General features: G+C 35.6%; 1 protein-coding gene across 1 annotated transcript in view; it reads left to right on the top strand.

Annotated features, from left to right (window-relative positions):
• The window catches only part of LOC140450238 (uncharacterized), a 498,980-nt gene that overhangs the window by 351,830 nt on the left and 127,123 nt on the right, over positions 1-20,027 (top strand). Inside the window, exon 3 of the mRNA XM_072543758.1 lies at positions 6,632-6,716. The gene's annotated coding sequence lies outside the window, so the exon portion shown is untranslated. The remainder of the gene's footprint in view (positions 1-6,631; positions 6,717-20,027) is intronic.

Below are 20,027 nucleotides of genomic sequence, written 5' to 3'. Positions count from 1 at the left end.
TGATTTGTAGTTTATGCTTAGTAATTTTATGTTGTGTTACGTTGAATTAAAACAACTAATGCAAAAATATTGTCTATTACAGAGCTTCCAAAAAATAATTATTTTATGCAAATTGGCAACGTGTTGTAAAATTTGCCTACTTCTCTATGGCACAGAGAGTGCAGCAAACATTGTAACGGGCATGTTCTACACAATTTAGACTTCTATGAATTTGCCGGTGGTCGTGTCAGTCGCTTTTGAAACGTTGACATGTGTGTACACTTCAAAGTTAATAAGTGAATATTTTACAAACATACTTCATCACTTCACCAGTGAATAGAACCAGGTATAATCAGAGGAATGTTGCCGGTCGCCTACTTATGATTCAGTCTGCAGTCTCAAGGGCTTGGGCTTATAGTCGATACCAGTAGACAGGTACTGACCGGTAGCTACAGTCCACGACCAGGTTCGGGTCGGCGACGTGTAACGACAGAGAGAGACGGTCGATTCATTGTCATGACTGTCTGGCGGAATCGGCACGCGACAGAAGTTAAGCTTCAACAATCCTTGAGGAATGTAAACGATGTATCACCGTCACTCAGTGGACAGTTAGGAGAAGACTTAAGGCTGCCACTTTGACTCCCAGATGAGCTAACACAGGGCCCAAATTAAACGCAAGTCAGAAACAAGTTCGACTTCAGTTTTCCCGAGAACACGTTAATTGGGACCTTGGCCAATGGAGCAGAGTTTTATTCTCTGATGAGACTCGAATATGCTTGTAGTATAACTATGACAGAAGACGACGCGTCTATCGGAGGCCCGGAGAACTTTGTCCAGTGCTGTACAAACTGAAGTGCTTCTAGTGCTTCAGTGCTGCTGAAACAGTGAGCTGTGGAGGTGGTTCGTGTATGCTTTGGGGTGGTATATCTTTAGAAGGAAAAACAGAGCTTGTGTTCGTGCTTGGTAGGGGTCGAGGAGGGGGTTTAACACCGGATCGTTACATTACGGATATTCTCCAAGACCGTGTTGTTCCTCACGCCGGCTACATAGGCCATGACTTCATACTAATGCATGATAACGCTCCATGTTACACAGCGCGGATTACGAAAGCTTACCCGACCAACACTAATATAACTGGCCTCCATTGAGTCCGAATATTAATCCCATCGAGTACCTATGGAATGAACTTAAACGCAGGGTTCCTTAAACTTAATCCAGCATCAGCGACAGTGGCGGAGCTAAAAACTGCATTAGATTAAGAGTAGGAAGCGAATCCTCAGAAATTAGTTAGAAACTTAATAAACACTTAAGAGATGTGTAATACAACTCAGAGGAGGAAGTATTAATTTTGATTTTCTATGTTAATTTACCTTTATATTCATTACATAATGCTTTCGTACAAAAGTAACAAAACAAAATATTTTTTTTTAATTTGTATTTTGAGAAAGATTTTCGAAGTAGAAATCAAAACTAAGTCATACTAAGTGACATAAAAATAGAAATCCGAAGAAACCTCTTGTAAATTATTATATTTTGAAAATATTTTGTACAATTATACACAGTACCAAAATAAATAAACGATCAAAAGTTCAATATGATTGAAACAATGTACAGGGGTACAATTAATAATATATTGATGCACATCGGTGGGCAATACACTCTTGGAACGCCTGGGCTTGTTTCTAGATTAGGTAGTCAATATCCTCCCGTGGTTTCTTGTTCCATGCCCTAATTATTTCCTCCCAATGTAATTACATTCTGTCAATCCCGATAATGTCTGAAGCCAAAAACAATCCGATGTGTATGCTTCTTCTTCTAAATGTGCCTATCTTCTAGAGATGTCGGCGACCACATTGACCCATCTTATTCTATTCACAGCAGCTCGAAATAGATCTGGCCAGCCAGGATATACGTCTACGTCCAGGGCCTTTCTTACCCTCAATCTTGCCTTGTAGAATCAACTGTAGAAGTCGGTATTTATCATTACGCATGATGTGGCTGAAGTAAGCCAATTTTCTGTTTTTTATGGTGTTAATAATTTCTTTGTCTTTTCTTAGCCTCTGGAGAATAGTTATATTACTTATAGTGTAGTGTATATATGAGACCCTCAACATACGTCGGTAGCACCACATTTCAAATGCCTCTAATCGTTTTATGGCATCTTCTGTAAGGCTCCAGCTTTCTACTTCATATAGGAGGCCACTAAAGACGTAACATTTAAGAATTCTTATGCGTATATTGATACTTAGGCGAATAATAGGCGGTTGAAGCGTAGCACTGGCCATGTTACCTTCCTTGTATACCGTAGGCCCTAGATATAGCAGACTACCATGCTATACTCCCAAAGCCGCGAGCGGTATAAAAACGGGAGACTATTATTATTATTATATTGATACTTAAAGATAAGTTGCAGAGAATCTTCCTAAGGCTGTTAAAAGAGCTTCTGGCTTTTTCAATACGAGTTTTTAGTTCGTAGCTGTGATCCCAAGTATCCTTAATATTACAGCCCAAATAGCATATTTTTTTTACTCTTTCTAACGGTGTATCGCCTATTGTAATTTGCTCGTTTATGTTGGTATTCTTACCAATGATCATTATTTTTGTCTTCTTGTAATTTAGTTTTAGGCCGTATTTGTTACATGCTTCTACAACGTCATCAATCATCCTTTCAAGCCCCTGCGCACTATCTGTCAGCAACACTGTATCATCTGCATATCTAATATTGTTTATAAGTTGGCCATTTATAGCAATCCCATCTTCTGATTCGTCCAAGGCCTCTCTAAAGTGTGTGCTAGCTAGCCTAAAATAACGAAGAGTTGTAAGTGCGCAGGAAGTACAAGACGAAGATGCACGTTGTTAGCAAATTCAGAACATTGTTGCAAACTCTTATCTGACAGCTCGTTCAAACAATTTTATCTACAAGAAAGAAAAATGCATTAAAAGAGAGTGACATTTACTTTTAAATAGTTAATTAACAAAAATAATAAAACCGTATACAAATCATAAATAAAATTAAACGGGTCAAAATGGATGACATTTTTGTATAGCAGATTCAAATATTTGAAACAGTTATCCAAATAGTCATTTGGATTATCCACAGTAGTAAATCATTCTTTGCAAATTAGTCGTTTCCGCTTTAAAGGTGTTAGTATTTGTTTGAGTTGATTAATGCAATTACTTGATTTTTTGTAAATTTTGTAAATTTTAAAACATTACTTCTTACGTTTGATAATTTTAGATTTTGCCGTTTTCGCATATTTCCATATTTATATCCTTGTGCAACACTGCACAAGAGAAGCCGACAAATTATATGAATGTAACTGCTACGGGAATTCAGAGATAATGAAACTTTTTTTCCCAATCAACACGTTTTCGAATTTTGCCAGTGCGCACCCAGAACTCGCGCCTCTTCATTAATTTGGACGAGTGTACAAGAATTTTATTGAACATCCGGATCCATTATCCGACGTCTACAAAAGCTGTAAAGGTGTGCATCGTATATCGTCAGGTGTTAATGACAACCTATTAAAAATTCACGATCTGTAATTTATAATCATTAAATATGAAATAATTTCAAATTCATTAAAACATAACGTGGATATTTTCACACCTATCACACAGTGTAAATATATTTTTTATCATATAAAGCAAAATATAATATTTATTGTTACTATAAATCAACGAAGTCGTTTGTACTATTATTAGAAGTTGGCGTGCCGGAAACACAATGTTTATTATCGTCAGAACTACTCGGAGAAAGAGAGAGAAAACGCCAGAATTTATTACTCCCGTTAAATGAAGTTGGCAAACTTAGTGTTTCTATCATTCCAACCATGCTTTTTTAAATAAAACCAACATTTTAAAAATACATTCGCCTTTTTTCATATATTTAATTATTATTTTGAAGAAACTGGAAAGAATTTGGTCTTTAGGTCATTAGTAATCAATACTTAATGTTTTCCATGAATTTGCTTACTATACAACACTTTAGATTGTTTTTATAGCATCATATATTTTTATGGCCATACCTAATGAAAGCTATATGAAGCAAACTTTGAAAATATTCGTCTATACATTCTATCATTCTATCTATGTCTATACATTCTATCAGTTCCGTCTATTAATATTTCGTTTTCTTTATTTTGTTATATTGGTTGTTTCTAGTGAGTCTTTTCTTAGTGACTTTAAGATTTCATAAAATATTTTCTGTTAGATTTAACAATACGGCTTTAGAAAAGGTCGATCAGCAGTTGACGCCGCGATCTTATGAGATGCGGTGAAAACAAGCAGAAAGAGGTGAGTTCTTGTTTTATTGGACATCAAAAACGCCTTTAATTCAGCGAATTGGAGTCTCATCGAAAATAAGCATATGCATATCGAAGAAAAATAAGATGAAAATGACTGCTGGAGTACCCCAAAGGTCAGTCCTGGGATCTACACTATAGAATATTCCAAACAACGGGGTACTAGAAGTAAACAAAACACAAGGAGAAAGGGCAATTGCATACGCAGACGACCTAAAAGAAGCTCTACTTATAGACGAAATAAATTGGGGCATTATAAACAAAGTAAATGAAGCAACAGAAAAAACTGCGAGATGGATAGAGAGAAATGACAAACTTGCAGTAGAAAAGACAGAAGTAATCATCTTAAGCGGACCGCGGGATAGAAAAAACGTAAATTTTCGGTTCAGAGGGCCCCAGAAGGCCATAAAATATTTAGGAATCATACTAGACGACAAAATGGTATTCGGACACCATATACAAGAGGCATGTCGGAAGGCGGAAGAGAGGACCTCGACCCTTAATAAGATAATGCCGAATATAGGAGGTCCCGAGTCACACAGAAGATTAGATATCCTACAATTAATCACGTCCATCTTATTATACGGAGCTCCAGTATGGCATAAGGCCTTCAACAAAGCGAAACATAAAGACATGCTTCTTAGGACGCAAAGAAAACCGTTGATTAGGGTATGCAGCGAGTACAGGACCGTATCAACCATTACCTTACAGGTAGTGGCCGGAGCTCTCCGGTGCATATGCTGGCCAATGAGAGGCAACGGTGCAACGAGGTAACTAAAGTGGCAACGGAGCTTTAGGTTCGGGAATGTAAGAGAGAAAAAGGAGTTTGGAGATGAGGCAGGATCAATGGTAAAGAGAAACAGGCAAAGCTGCCTGGACGAGGCCCTTATCCCAGATGTAGTACTTCACAACAATCGACGACAGTCGACGTCAGTGTGATGAGCCACTATACAGCTCCCACTACTAACGGCGAAATTTTAAATTCTAAATCTTAATCTCAAATTTTAACTATATACTTAAGTTAAGTTGTAAATATCTTAACTAGGTTTACACTTTCATGTCTTCATGTTAACCAGAGAAGTCCACTTACAGCCCCCAAAGAACTTTACTACACTGCAGAAATCAATTTACATATATGTTATTTTGTTTCTAATTATATCTAGTGTACGTTGTGTGTCTTCTTTTGGAGTAGCCTATTACTTCGTAATGGGCTGGTATGGATGGAGGGATGCATGGACCACCTTCGGGAGTGGAGTTGCTTCTACCTGCTGTCTGATTGTCTGATCATTCTCTGTTATTTCAAGATGGGTGAAATAACGACGCGATCGCTTCTTCCTACCCATCGCTATGCATAAGGATCGTTACCTTACAAATCAAGTCCGGTGCAAGCGTGGGTGGGGTGGCGCCACTGGGACGCTATGACAATCACGGAGCGCATACGGAGAGCGACATGGGAGTTATGAGTATGAGCAAAGCTGACGGGTCAAACGGTAATGCTCGCTAAAGGCGGTCCCAGGCCCGTCGGTTGGAGAAAGGGGGGTGAGTTTAGTTGGTAAAGTTTATTCATTTAGCAAATTCCCTTCTGTAAACATAAGCACGTGTTGATAGTCGTCCTCTCATTCGTCAAGAGGCTATTAAATATAATTTATTGCCTTAAGCCAGACGGATTCTCATGTTACAGATCCAAACTTGCCAGTCTGTTTAAATTCAAATTGTAGCGTGTTGCTTTTTTATTCAAAATGTTTACTTTCTTATGTATCTCTCAGTTAATGAATATTTTATTTTAGCACATTTTCCTTCAATGGAACATTAAATTTTGCTCACAGTGATTAAATTTCAAGAAATTCGTACACTAATAGTTTAAAAAGTAAATATTTTTAAAAATCATATAATATACCTCAGTACGACCCTGTTTGCCTTTCACGTGCGTTTATTGACAGATGGGAATTTGTAAAATGAATGTAGTTTAGGTGGTCAGCTACGGTGATGCGTAATCGTCCGAATCCAACACACCTGAGTCACATTCCCAGAGGTCTCTTGGAGATTCTTACCTCCCAAAAAAAGTTAAGTTGCTGCTAGAGCCGCCCTGGACCGAAGTATTTTGTGGCTACAAGTTCATCAGCTCATTCATTGCCTTGTAATCCCCGAAGGTCTGGAACCCATACGAATGTGACACTTTTATTTCCGCCAGTCTGTCGAGTACTTTTCGGCAATCCACGCACTAGCCCAGAGTGTACCTTAGAGGTTCCCTATCAGCGGTATTTTTATCAGTTTCTCCAACTTATAGTTTTTGTTTATAGTGGTAAATTTTAATTTTGTTTATTGCTAATGATTCTTTTTTATTCCAGAATGCCGAAAATGTCATCAACGCTGGCCACGAGCTGGCTACTTACAGCTGGATAAACATTAACTAATAAAATTCTTCGACAAAAGGTATGTCATTTTTATTTAGTTACATGATTTGTTTTTGTCTTTTAAAGCAGCCTTGATCAGAAAGTAATGAATTTCAAATTCGATACAAGTATAAAATAAAAAATAGGAACAATTTGTATTTTGGGAAATATTTCAGAGTTGGAAATATGAAATATTAATTATGTTTAATTAACATTACGGTTTACTCTCATTAAATATAATAGTTATATTATTATGATGTATGTTATATATATATATATATATATATATATATATATATATATATATATATATATATATATATATATATATATATATATATATATATATCTAGACGGATATTTCGATTTTAGTTCCACTATTCACCTATACGTATTTCAGTTTTCCCAATCATGTATTTTGCAGTTTACGTTTACGATAAGAAGTCTTTTGACTTTATGTTTCTTCGAATAGACGTTGCTACCAGCCGTATTCTGGTACATTGTGTCATAGGTGGGCGGTTCGTTTGTTCTCAATTCGAATCTGACAAGTTCTTCTTGATGATTGGGAAACCATGAAATACGTATAGAGGAATAGTTAGACTCGAATTGAAAAATGCATGTTTATTTTAAAGAGATACTTAGAAGCTCTATACAAAAATTACTTATATACTTCATATAATGTATTAGAATAAATTAGCTTTTTGTATTTTATTAAAAACCATCCACACTCAAACCTACAAGGGACGTTGTCCCTAAATCACGCATGACGTAAGTTGCGACTAATATTCTATGTCCATGCATTTAGAACATCCGAACCTGTAACACACTCCGAGACTCAACTACCGGGATGATCGGTTACCAAGGAGACGCTTGTAAACAGGCCGTGTTGTCGGAAAGAGAAAGATAATGGTAGTGCAGGTAGACTATCAATAACAGACCGTCTTCTTCAGCATACGAGAAGTTTCTTTTTTAAATTGGCTTCGAGAAAGCAATTTTAAAAGATCTCTTCTCAAAAGAAAAAAAACTCTGAAAATATAAAATATATAACACTAGACAATTACAAATACCTGGAAAACTACATCAGAATAGATAGAGATGATCAAATTTATAAAATATACAGACGAATGCTTAAGATAGTCAAAGTAATGTAATCGTTAATCTTGAGAAGTGCACGGCACTATAAATAGAGCTAGTTCCTTACATATCACCCACGCTTCTTATCCATGTCGATTGGTATATACTCCGGTAGCGGTTTTTGCTTCCTAATCATTGTTGTAATGACCATGCGTAATACTTGGTGATAGCTCTCACGCACGACCCGTCTGTGAATTGCCCAAGTCTCACCTGGGTCGTATAATCAATGTTCTATCCATGAACGGTTATAGCAAATAATTTAGCACTAGCGTAAAAATCAAATACCAAACAAACAAACCAAGCAAAAATAATTAATTGTAAATTAGTCGAAAGATTCATGATGCTTTGCATTAGCCTAAAATTGATTAAAAATAAGAATTATCGAGAATTAAAAAGATCCACACCAAATACAGAAACTAGGGATGCTGCTGACAAGTTATGCTAATTCAACATTTAAGAAAAACTGTTGGTATGTTGTTCAAATAGAGTCAGAGACAGCTTTCCATAGCTATTATTTTCGCTTATTTTCTGATATGTTTACGCTAAAATTAGAAAAGCTTGTGGTCCAGGTAATACACCAACTTAGTTGCTAAAGCTGATAGATAACAAAAATACCAGTAAAACTTTTTAATGCAATATATAACACTTAAGTGATTCCCGCAGACTGGCTTAAGTCCAACTTTGTTACAATACTTAAAAAACACAATGCTAGAAAATGCTCAGCATATCGATTAATTAGCCTAATCAGCCACACTCTTAAGATTTTCCTAAGAATACTCCTAAACCAGAATTAGACTCAAATGCGAAGAAGATCTCGAAGATACCCAATTTGCTTTTAGAAATGCTATGGGAACTAGGGAGGTACTTTTTGCGCTAAATATCCTATTGCAAAAATGCCGTGATCAAAGAAAAGATGTATTTACGTGCTTCGTGGACTTCGAGATAGCATTCTATAATGTACAGCATGTAAAATTAATGCGGATGCTAAAAAATATAGGAATAGATGACGAAAGATATTCGTGTCATTAAAAATTTGTACTGGAATCAAACTGCTATCGTAAAAATTGGAGACAATTACACTATCGGACCAGCTATTTAAAAAGGCACTTGAGAGACAGCCATATTGAATCAAAATCAACGTGGAACTACTTAATGTAATTAAATACGCAGATGATACAGTAATTTTGTCAGAAAATATTGAAGGTCTCCAAATTCTTCTTAATCGTGTTTACAAAATATGAGAAAAAATGAGCATTAAAATAAACTCAAACAAAACCAAGTTTTTAGTCTTTAGTCGTAGCCCACATCCAGATGCAGAGCTTCAACTAAATGAGTTCAAGTTGAAAAAGTTACATGTAGAATAGCAATAACTTAAACTACTTTGATGAAAATCAAGACATTTCTTTGCAATAATCATCTCAGTTTAAGTCTAAGAATGGTTAAGTGCTATATTTGGTGTGTACTACTTTTGTATGGAGCAGAAGTGTAGATACTAAAAGTATCAAGTATGAACAGAATTGAAGCATTGGAAATATGTGAATTCATAGACGGATTCCGAAGATACCTTAGACCACAAGAAAAATTAATGAGGAATTACTAAGGAGGGTCAACAGCGATAAAGAATTTCTAAAGACTTAAACACCGGAAAATATTTTATCTGGTACATATAGTGAGGGGAAATCGATATAGAATACAACTGATCCTTAAAGGCAAAATAGAAGGCCGTAGAGGTTTAGAAAGAAAACAGGTTGCTTGGTTAAAAAACATTCGTGAATGGACTCAGATATCAAACGCAGGACAATTATTCCATGCGGCAGAAGATCAGTTTCGCGTCAAATTTTTTTCCGAATTCGTTTTGTCCCCAAATAAGTTCTATGGATTTAAAAAGAAAAAATAACGTGATATCCTCAAAACAGTATGGCCATGTTCTGTTGCAATCGTGGCCAGTATATATTGTTTGTCATAAGTTATCTTATGATAGTTCTCTTAAAAATAACAAATCAGTATCTGAGATGAACTTTTGTATTTCCTGTTCTGAAGACAATTTGTTCGGAATTTTTGTTCTTGGGTTATCAAGTCTTGGGTAATTGCTGGCTTTGTCCATATTTATCACACTGCTAGGTGTTACATTAGGAAGTAATGTATTCCTAAACCACTTTTTGAATACTTATATTAGAATTTATATTCTGATTATAATATATACATACTACATTTTTCTATTTTTTTCCGCAACGCTTTAACCCATTTGACGCCTAACCATTTGAAGATCCACACTGCACAATAATCATTCTAGAAGCTTTATTCGAAGTGCAACCATCCATCAGTCCAACCCTTGCTAACGGTTTCATGCGCTTCGTACCATGCCTCGTCTAAATAATAAATTGTTCGCTTTTGGTCTCGATATTCTGGAATTTTTTCTAAATAATATAAACGTCAATATACTTTCTTCTTATTTTCCCTAATAGCCACTTGTTTATCAACGATTTTGTATTTAAATCCAAGTTTTTTCAGCCGTCTGCATAAACTCGTTTATGGCAGGTTCTTCCAGTGGCAACAAGCTTGATGTATACAATATCAATTGTTGGTATTGCAATATTTTTCGTATTCCTCGTAAACCAAACTGCTTAAACATTAGTAGTCATGATATTATAAGATGTTTAGGTTTTCTAACATCCAATCTTGTTTTTCTCTTTTTAACACCACTTTTCCCAATGTCGCGCATAGGGAAATACGGAATTCCTGTTAGAAAGACCGCTTTTCTTATGGTACTGCCTTTATAACTAACTTCAGGATCATTTTGCAAAGTTTTGTAAACGTTCATATAAATTTTCTTGGATTGTTCATTCAAAACAATCCTTTTGTCGTAAACTCTTTTTTACAGTTCCAGTCTTAGTATCGTTGTTTTTTATATCACTTAAATGATTGTTGACTATTGAACTTTCTCTACCACTACTTGGGTTCTCTTACTCCCATGGACGAAAAACTGTAGGTGATTCAATTTTACCCATGGTCTAAACATTTTCTATTTATACAGATATACAGTTTCAAAAAACAAACAAGAAAAAAATACTACAATTATAAAGACCACCTCAAAACAACGAAATTTCAACGCAACTCAAAATTGTTGCAATGCACTTCTATAAACAACCTTGTTGCAAAGACGACAACTAAATGAAAAATTTGTAGGCCCAACCCCTTCAAAGATAAGCACTTGCCGGTATTTTAACAATCGCATTACTCATTGTAAACTAGTCATTTTAAAACTTAAAGTAAACACTTGCATATTATAGTTAAAACTATTAGACGATAAATATTAAGCAAGAGAAATTAAATTTTTTTTCCATTTTTAAGAACAAAAGCAAGTTCATTACCCGAACCGAATTCAAAATTATTCTGCATACATATTTAAAGGATTTTGGTAAAAAATCTCATTTGTGGTGGTAAAAATATCAATTGGTCTGGAGTAAAGGTGGTATTTGTTTGAGCAAATTTTTTATTCTGTCTATTTTTTCATCCCAATCTTTATTTTTCTTTAAATAAATAGTTTTTCCAATACAATACAAAATTAGTCATTTTTGTTTAATTTGTTTCCTTCTTCTGTTTTCTTTTTTGCATTCAATACTCAAATCGTTTTCAAAAATTCTGAAATAAAATTATAAAAAATTGATAATCTAAAAATGTTATTTTCAATTTGGGGTGAAATTAGACAAATTTTGACAGTTGTTACTCTTACTTGGCCTTGGTCTTGGAGGCATCAGCCATGTTTGCACTTTTAGAACTGAAATTCGTAAATTGTGTTATTATACCCTCTGTTAATATCAAGTTCTGATCTTTATGTGCATAATGTTAGTAGTATATTGTCTCTCTCTCTCTCATCAATGGCGCTACAGCCCAGATCGGGCCTTGGCCTCCTCCAAACTATGCCTCCAACCTTGTCAATCCTGCGCCGATCTTCTACAGGTTCTAACGTCTAGCAAATTTTGCGCGTCCACTGCCACTTCATCCTCCCATCTTTTCCGTGGCCTTCCTTTTGGTCTTGCGCCCTGCATTTTACTATCTAGGGCTCTTTTCGGCAATCTTTCTGTCTTCATTCTTACTACATGACCAGCCCAGCGAAGTCTCTGAAGTTTAACGAATTCTGAGATCGGTGTCTCTTTGAACAGTTGGTAGAGTTTATGGTTATACCTGGATCTCCATATCCCGTTTTCGTTAATAGGTCCAAATATCTTTCTTAGGACTTTTCTTTCGAAGACTTCGAGTTTTCTTTTTGTCTATCATCCATGTCTCGCATGCATAACATACTATTGGTCTGATAAGAGTTTTGTAGACCCTGATTTTCGATCTCCAGTGTGTGTTTTTGGAGCGAAACACATGATCGAGTGAAAAATAAGCTTTGTTTCCCTTTTCTATTCTTCTTTTGATTTCTGGTTCTTCTGTTCCATCCGTGTTTAATGCAACTCCTAAATATGTGAAACTTTCTACCGTTTCAATATCGTCCTCTAATTCAACTGTGCTTTTGTTTCCCCTAGCTCTTGCCTGTGTTAACTTGTTTGTCTTTTGAATATTTATTTCTAGTCCGGTCTCTTTTGCCTTTGATTTTAATTGTGAATATATTTCTGCCGCCTCTTCTGTTCTGCGAGACATGATGCTGATATCATTGGCATAGGCGGCAATCTGTATTGATTTATTTGTTAGGAGATTACCTCTTCCTATATTCAGCTGTCTTATCACATATTCCAAGGTCAGGTTGAATAGTGTCGGTGCCAGCCCGTCTCCTTGCTTTAATCCTTGGACTATCGTAAAGTTTTCAGTGAGCTCATTTTGGACACTGACAGTTGCTATTGACGAATCCATTGTTGTTTTTACCAGTCAGATGTATTTTTGGGGGATAGTAAAGCTCTGCAATATTTGATATAACTTGTTCCTATTAATTGAGTCGTAGGCTTGTTTGAAATCTATGAATATGTTGTGGACGTCAATGTCGTATTCCCACGATTTGTTTAAAAATTGTTTCACTGTGAAATAGTTGGTCAATTGTAGATCTTCCTTGTCGGAAACCGGTTTGATATTCCCCGACAATATTTTCAGTTAGTTGTTGTTTGTCGTTTGTTTAGTATGTCAGTAAAAATTTTGTACGCCGTGCACAAGAGGGTTATGCCGCGATAATTTTCGCATTTCAGTTTATCCCCTTTTTATAGATTGGGCATATAATCCCGGTTTTCCAATCATTAGGGATCTTTTCATCATTCCAAATCTTGTTCATGAGCACATGCATTTGTCCTACTAGGTGACCGCCACCTAATTTATATAGCTCAGGGGGGACGTTGTCAATACCTGGAGCCTTATTGTTCTTTTGTGCTCGTATTGCCTGTTTTACCTCTTCCATCGTTGGGGGTTCTATATTTTCGGTGTCTCCCTCATTGTGATGCATGTCCATATGCTCTTCATTTTATTGTGTCCCTAAAAGAGTTTGGAAATAGGTTTTCCAGACTGATTTTATTTCTTTTGGATCACTGGTTATTTGCCCTTATTGATTTCTGCATAGATTTGTTCGGGGTTTGTATCCTTCTCTTAAATTGCGTAGATATCTGTACGCCTGTCTTATGTTGATGCTTTGAAGATTTTCTTCCATTTTCTGTATATTGCCGTTTTCGTATTTTCAGTAGTATATTGTGTTCTTGTTAGAGATAGTGCAAGCACTCCTGACCACGGCGCAGTAGACGAAATGTGGTTTAGTCCCCACTTTCATGCGAAATGCATTGTACTATGCACTGTATAAATCCACTTACAATAGAACCTTTCTGCCTTTACGTGAATTTGACTCCGCCTTCGCGCAGCTCCATGGTCAGAAGTGTTTGAACTATCTATAATTATAGATGATGTGTGTGTCTGAACTAATGTTAACCCACTAGTGTTGTTATATTCTTACTATAACTTATCTCAGTATCGGTAAACAGATCTTGCTACATTATATTTCATATGTTTCCATATCTGAATTCTATTAAATTCTACCTATCAAAGAAAAAATGTAATTTTTGTGTGTGTGTGTGTGTGTTTGGTGAGTTGGCTTGGAAACTAGTCCTTTAGCCACAGAATTGTAATGTAAGATATTAGTTTTTAAATAATGTAACCAACTTTAAATAAAAAGTTACATATTAGTTCGTATACTTCTCTACTATCTAAAGAGAGTAAATGGGTGATGTTTATGGGAGTCTGAATTTTAAGTTCTGATAGTTTTGAATACAGCTGATCTGTTTCATACCTATGTTTATCGCACTTAAAAAGAATATGGTTGATGTCACATTGTGATATATTATCGCATGAGCATACCCCAGAAGGGATAATATTTAACTTAGCCAAGTGAGCTGGGAATGCACCGTGATTAGTTTTCAGTCGAGTAATTGTGGCTGTCAACTTCTTTGGCATTGCATATTTGAAAATATAGTCAACATCTTGTGGTAGGGTAGGGTGGATAGTATAATATTGATTATTTGAATTCGTTGCTATGTTTTTCCATTTTTCTTTCCAATTTATAAAAATTTTGTTGTAATAATGTTGTTGTAAGTCTTCCAATGTAAATATGGGAATATAGAGTCCAACAAGGGTCGCATCTTTAGCAAGCTGATCAACCAGTTCATTTCCCTCGATACCTATATGACTTTTAACCCAAATAACTGTAATATCTTTACTATATATTTTATTTTTAATAGCACAAAGAATATTATTTCTTTTATGTTGAGTCATATCTGAGTTTAATCCTTTAATGACCGATAATGAATCTGATAATATTACTGCTTTATTTAAATTGTGTGAATCTAGCCAATCTAATGCTTTTTCGATAGCTACCGCTTCAGCAGTATATATTGAACAATGTGATGGAAGTTTAATTTTCAAAGATTCGCTTTTATGTGGAATGTAAACTGCGCAACCTGTGGCACCATCCTCTTTTTTGGAACCATCTGTATACATTATTACGTGATCATTATGGTCACTCAATATGGATCTAAGTAAGACAAAGTTTATTTGTGGGAATTCTGTGTACTTTGGTATAATGACTTTTGGTTTATTTAATGTTACCTGAAAATTAGCTTTATATATTGGTAATCTTTTTTCTTTGCCATAGATATTAGGATACTCATTAGTTTCTAAGAAAGCATCAGCAAGTGGAGGAGAATTTTTTATGCGCCAGTATTTATTTGAGAGGTTTTCAATAGATAACTCATACAGTTGACTAAGTAGATTATTATTATTTAATCTTAGCTTCAGGATATGTTTAATTGCCATAATTTCTCGACGATTTTGAAGAGGTATTTCATTACTTTCAGCAAGTAGTACAGGGCAAGGAGTAGACTTCATGGTGCCCAAGCATATTCTTAGACATTTAAACTGAATGCGGTCTACAGTTAATAAGTGTGTGTTACTGGCGGCACCATACAGAATGCAACCATAGTCTACAATAGATCGCACGTATGCTCTGTAAAACATCAATGCAACTTTGGGGTCAGCACCCCATCTTCGATTAGTAAAATGTAATTTTTATAACAGTTGATTCTGGTTTATTCCGATATGTAAAATTTTTAGTAAAAAACATATCACAAGGTAAGGGTTTCAGAACTGTATTGGATGCTAACTGTACTAAATGAACTAACACCTATTTAAAACTATTCAAAAGCCCTCTGATATGACGGCATAATTAAAAATGGCAGCAGGGTCGTTTTCAATATCCTTTGTACTTCGTAATGAATTAAAAAATGTAGAAAAAGAAAATCCGGAACCCATAATAATTTGCATAATAAAATCGTAAACGAATATAGTTTTCCTCTAAAATAATAAAATTATTCATTAAAATATTAACGATCAAGATCTCAAGTTAATTTCAGAAAGTGATCTAGCACTGGACATTTGCTAGCGATGAAACTAACTGATAAAAGTTTTAGAAACTAACTGTAAAAAAATAGAAACTAATCGTTAGTTTTTACTTTTAACGACACTTAACACCTTACTTCCTAACTGCGGTTTCAAACTATTTACCCTCTTCGTATCAATATTCACGCGATAACTAACTCGCTGCGAAAAGTAAAACAATACTTAATCTCCGATAATTCCCAACGTATGCAACATTTACGGTGCCGCCACCAGCGCACTCACTGCTATTATTGCATTACTTCCGACGCTTGATACCCTCTCTACAGCTGTACATTATGTATCTCGTGAATCCCGAGCGAGCTCAAGCGTTGCAGCCTCCGCATGCTATAGTTGAAGTAGCAGTAGCTCTCTGTTGTGCCCGTTTGGTTACTTACGTATCCCCGTAAACTAGTTGTTCATTGCGCTGCGGCGTTGCCGGCCTCGCGGCAGCTAATTGCTTTTTATACCTGTGAGATAGTAACATGTAGAAGTTGTTCGGACTTTATTAACCTACTTACATATATAAACTCGTCCCTTGATGTAGTTAAAGTGTTAATGACTTGATTGCAATTCTTTCTAAGTACTTTTTTTATTATTTATATAACTCTTTTTCAGCAGTTTTATCTGCAAAACTCACTTCGTTTTTATAAAAGTGATAAATGAATCTATAAATTACAACAAAGCTCTGTTCTTTGTTACTGCATGGTCTTTTAGGCATATTTATATTAATAACTATAGGGAAGACACTAACATTAAGTAAACTGCTACTATCAAGTGCTTCAATTTCTAAATGTAAACAGGAAGGCAGTTTGGTGATTGTTTTAACTGACATTTTACTTCACGTGAATTATTTAACACTTTACGACAAAGTTTGCGTAAGTACAACATTATTTACTTCGTATTTCACGTATGGAAGAAAATGTTTTCGTGTATTTCTGGGTGTTAAATCTTTTAAATGAAGTTTTCCCTATGGTACAGATGCTTCGGTAGAATCTTATTTGCCAATGTGTTAGGGTGTTGTGTTTTACTGATCTTCTTCTTCAGATGCAAATCCACTAATGGATGTTAGCGATCACATTTTCCATTAATTCTCTATTTCTTGCAATATGTATCAGAGATTGTATGTCGTTAATCCCTGTCCATTGCCTTATGTTTCGGAGCCAGGACATTTTCTTGCGCCCCATTCCTCTCTTGTTTTTGTCTAATTTTACCCTCGATTATAAGTTGGAGGAACTGGTATTTTTCATTTCGCATGATGTGACCTAGATACGCCGTTTTCCTTTTCTTGATGGTTTCGAAAAGTTGGCGTTCTTGGTTTATTCTTTTAAGGACATCTATATTTGTGATTTTTGCTGTCCATGGTATTTTTAGGATACGGCGATAGAGCCACATTTCGAAAGCTTCTAATCTGTTTATATCCCTCGTTTTGAGTGTCCAGCCCTCTACGCCATATAGCAGCACTGACCACACGTAGCACTTAGTAAACCTTAGTCTCAGTTGAAGATCGAATTCTGAACAAGGCAGTACCTTCTTGAATTCTACGAAAGCTTGTCGAGCTTGCTCAATGCGACATTTTACTTCCCTGTCCGATGCCCAGTCTTCAAAAAGCCACAATCCCAGGTATTTAAATTTACTCACTCTTTCAATGGACTTAGTATTCAGTGTTATGGTGGAGTTTTCAAGTTTCTGGAGATGATCATAAATTTGGTTTTTTTGGTATTAATCTCTAATCCCATTCGCTTACTGTATTCTCCGATTATAGTGACAAGTTGTTGAAGATCGACTATGTTGTCACAAATTAAGACACCATCATCAGCATATCGTATGTTGTTGATCAATACTCCATTCACTTTGATTCCCATCATTGCATCCTTCAAAGACTCTTGAAATATGGCTTCCTAATAAATGTTAAATAAAAGAGGGGAAAGCACACATCCCTGTCGAACGCCCCTTCTTATATGTATGGGTTTGGATATAGAATTGTCTATTTTTAACTGTGCCGTTTGATGCTAGTACAAGTTTTCAATGCATCTTATGTCTTTTTGGTCTATATCAACTTTCTTGAGGATCTGCATTAACTTGTGGTGTTGGACACGATCAAACGCTTTTTGGTAATCTAAAAAGCATAGGAACACATCCTTCTTCTGATTGTAACAATTTTGGACCAGCACCTGTGTTGCTACTATTGCTTCTTGTGTTCCTAAACCTTGCCTAAACCCGAACTGGGAGTCACTGATGTCCCATTCACATTTTTTGTATAATCTTTGATGTAGTATTTTTAAGAATATCTTTAAAGTGTGACTCATCAGGCTAATGAGTCTGTGATCCTTACATCTTTTTGCATTGACTTTCTTGGGCAGGGAAATAAAGGTAGAGCGTAACCACTGTTGAGGATAGCAGCCAGTTTCATAAATTAAGTTAAATATTTTGTGTAGTGCTGAAATTCCCCTTTCATCCAGTAATTTGAGTATTTCTGACGGGATTTCATCTGGTCCAGGTGCCTTATTGTTTTTTGAATTTAATATTGCCTTTTCTATCTCCTCTTTGGTGATTGAAGGGCCAGTCAGCTGGTCGTCTGTATAAACTTCACTCATGGGTCTTTCGTCATGGAAGAGCTCCTGGATATAATTTTCCCATATATCAATTTTCTCCTTTTCACCCAGCACTATCTGGTTATCCTGATTAACTATGGTAGTTGGTCTTCGTTTTCTGTATATTCCAGCAGTCTCCTTAAGCTTTTTATGTAAATTACGGTTTTACTGATAATATGATGCAAATCCGCATTTATTTATTTTTTTACCAGTGTGTGTACCAGTGGAGCTCTGATTGGTCTAGAATTGGCTCTTTCTCGAGTTAAGTTTAGTTGGTATTTTTTTTTTCTAGTCTTGGTTATTTGAATGATAAGTAATCCTTTCCAAGATAGGTAAAGGTTGAGAGCTGAGAGCGTATTCGTGTTTATTTAGACAAAGTAGACGACTGATAGTAAATAAGTGAATAAGAAAGGCCAACAGTGTATTATACAGCTAGCTAATCAGTTCCTGCACCGCTGCATAGTCCGTTGAAGCAATGGATAAATACGGGCAATGCTGACTATCAGTTAATCACGACATCTTAACGTATCAGCCACGTAGCAAATTAGATTTTGTCGAAACGTCTACAAAATTCGTCCACCAAAATGAAAACAAAACGAAAAATAATATTTCGTTCATTAACTATATGTCCCAGAATTTTTTTACAAATTTATTCTTGGTTGAAGTGAAAGATAAAAAAAGAAAGCAATAAACGTTGTGGAAACTTAAAGTTTTAAAAATTCAATGGATGAAAACAATCTTAGGGTTCCGTATTCATTAGGCCGCTAGTAACTACATTAGCCAATTGTATGCTGATTTAAACAACTCTATTGATGGTTTACTGGTCCAATAATATTTATGCCAGGAATTTCATTGTCTTCCGAATTACTCTTATACTTTTGATCTTTCCGTCGGCAATCAGTTATATACGTTACATTTTTGATTCTGCAATATCACAATCCGAAATACCTACTTATTTTTTTTTAACTGAGTTCATAAGATCTTCCTTTTTTTTGCATTCTTTTGGGGAACTTCAATAATTTTATGGCTGAGCTACGATTTTCTCAGCATTCGATAACACCACAATACAAATACGTTGTACACCATATAACACTGTAGAAAGCACGTTTAACCATAAAAACACTTCTTATAATAAATTATATAATGGTTATCCACATTTTCAAGTTGCAACCACTTCTTGTAATTTATAATTTACGAAACGCCGACCGACCGAGAAACACACAACAAATCGAATTAGTGTTTTACCTTGCAATCCCCACTTAAAATATCTCTCCTCCACCAACCCAGTTCGTCATCAGCATACGAGAAACATCAAGAAAGCTGAAACGTTATTGGAAACTAAGCGATCTTGTCGAGTCCTGTTCGTGAGTTGGCAGGTCTAGAGATGTTCGTCTACGAATTGCGTAACTTAGATATCCTGAGTCGCTTTTTTACAGTATAATGTAGTACATATGAGTTTTATTGTTTCTTCAATTTTCGGTTGAAAGTTCGGCATGAAAAGTTTGGTATTTTCCTGGAGAGTTGCATTTTGTCTTTTTTTGCATTCAGTACGGTGTTCAAAACACAGAGCTGAGAGTGCTGGAAGAGTTGCCATCAGTAAAGTTGTGGTATCATTGAGAGGTGAAGTGCTAGAAAAAACAACTGGTAAAGGGCCTATTAGAGACAAAGAATCTTGGTGGTGGAGCGATGAAGTGCAACAAAGGGATAGGGAGAAGAAAGAG

The sequence above is a fragment of the Diabrotica undecimpunctata genome, chromosome 1 (assembly GCF_040954645.1).
Source record: "Diabrotica undecimpunctata isolate CICGRU chromosome 1, icDiaUnde3, whole genome shotgun sequence".
NCBI lineage: Eukaryota > Metazoa > Arthropoda > Insecta > Coleoptera > Chrysomelidae > Diabrotica > Diabrotica undecimpunctata.
Note: the sequence above shows the minus strand (reverse complement) of the source record. Positions and strands in the feature narration are given on the sequence as shown.